A 2,350-nucleotide genomic window follows, 5' to 3' on the forward strand; every position below is an offset into this window, starting at 1 on the left:
ACTTGAGTTATCTAATTCCTTTGTTGATTGGTAATTGGAGAGATTGCTAATTGGTTTGGAATGCACTAAAGCTAGTCTTTCCTTGGGAGTTGGCTAGGACTTGTGGCTCAAGTCAATTCATCCACTTGACTTTCCTTTATTTAGTAAGGGTTAACTAAGTGGTAGCAATGAACAATTCTCATCACAATTGAGAAGGATAACTAGGATAGGACTTCTAATTTTCATACCTTGCCAAGAGCCTTTTATAGTTGTTAGTTTATTTTCATTGCCATTTACTTTCATGCTTCTTATCCAAAACCCCAAAACACATTTCTAACCAATAACAAGACACTTTATTGTAATTCCTAAGGAGAACGACCCGAGGTTCAATACTTCGGTTTATAAATTTAAGGGTTTGTTACTTGTGACAAACAATCTTTTGTATGAAAGGATTATTGTTGATTTAGAAACTATACTTGCAACGAGAATTCATTTGTGAAATTCTAAACTGTCAAAAATCTAATCATCAAAATGGCGCCGTTGTCGGGGAAAAAGGTTATAAAAGGGTATAAAATCCCCTAAATCAAGCACAAGATAAACCCTACAAATGGGATTTATCAATCATACCCAAAAACAGCTAAAAACTACTAAAAAAATTATTGCTAAAATAAAAAAAACTATTGCAAACGCTATTGCTTTTACTCCCCCTTTTGTCATCAAGGGTGGACAATAAAGACCAAGCAACAAAAAAACAGTACTCTAAAACCTGCAAGAAAGGTTAGTGCACAGTTAAAATAACTTACTAAACAACCATAAGTGCATCAGTATTCAAAGTTATTACAGTCATCCAAAAAAAATTTCCTAAATCAAGCACAAGATAAACCCTACAAATAGGGTTTATCAACCTCCCCACACTTAAACCAAGCATGTCCTCATGCTTAAACCAAGAATGAAGTAAGGGTATGGCGTTTATTCAATGGAAACTAACTAAATACAATCTACCTATATGCAACTATCTATATGAATGCAATTGCTTGGTCAAAATAAATCAATTCCCAAGAAGCATATATGCACAAGGGCTAAGGACTAGCAAGTCTAATCCGCAATTGAATTGAGTTATTAAATATTTTTACAAACTTGCATGAAAGGAGATGACCATAGGTGGAGACATGTAATTGAGCATCAAACCCTCACCGGATGTGTTTGCACTCTATTCACTCAAGTATTTAGGGTTGATTCTCTTAATTCTCCCCTAATCATGCTTTCTAAGATTTGTTCTTCTTCTAACAATCAACATATATTTCATGCATGCATACATCTATCATGAGGTCTTTTCTTTTAGGTTGTAATGGGGTTAGGGTCAAGGTAGGATGCATATTTGGTCAAGTGAGCTTGAAGTTTGAATCTTTGATAAGCTTAGACTTTCTACCTAACCTATGACATCCTATACAATTTTAAAGCTAGCCTAACTATCCATTTCTCACTTTTTCACATGCTCATGTATCCATTTTCGTTTCACAACACATATGCATTGATTTTATTAAGCTACACTTTGCTTTGGGGCATTTTGTCCCCTTTTTCATTTCTTTCTCTTTTTTTTCTTTTCTTTCTTTTTCTATTTTTTTTATTCTTTTTCATATTATTTTTATTTTTTTTTCTTTTTCTTTTCTTTTTCTCATTTTTTTCTTTCTATATACAAGAAAATCAATGCATACGGTTTTACATTTGATCAATACATGAGCATATACCCGATTCCCAATATTTCCAATAATAATACAAAACTACCCCTTTTATTCACCCAATATCCCAAGGTTCCCACACTTGAATGATACTCACACACACTAGCCTAAGCTAATCAAAGATCCAAATAAGGACTTTTATTGTTTTCCGCTTTAAGGCTTGTAATGTGCTAAATTAAAGAACAAGTGGGTTAAGCGTAGGCTCGAATTTGCTAACAATGGAAGATAAAAGGTAAGGCTATCTGGGTAAGTGAGCTAAATAAAATGATGGCCTCAATCATATAAATGCATGAATACACAAAATAATGGACATATTGAATCAAACAAATCAAAGATTACATTCATAGAAAGAGAATAATGCACACAAGAAGGAAAATAAGTGGTTATAAGATGTAACCACACCATTAGGCTCAAAACTCACAATCTTGTGTTCTTAGCTCAAAACATGATCCACAAGATATATATAATTCAAGCAAGTTCTATGAAAAGTTTTCACTCAAATCAATTGGTGCCCTATAGATAGAATTCTTGAAAAAATTTCATTATTTTGACTAAGCTATTGTGTACATGTATGCAAAAAATAAGAAAATGAAACAAAAATCCTAAGAGACCTAAGAAAATATGAAATGCAA

Source organism: Arachis duranensis, chromosome 4, assembly GCF_000817695.3.
Source record: "Arachis duranensis cultivar V14167 chromosome 4, aradu.V14167.gnm2.J7QH, whole genome shotgun sequence".
Lineage (NCBI taxonomy): Eukaryota > Viridiplantae > Streptophyta > Magnoliopsida > Fabales > Fabaceae > Arachis > Arachis duranensis.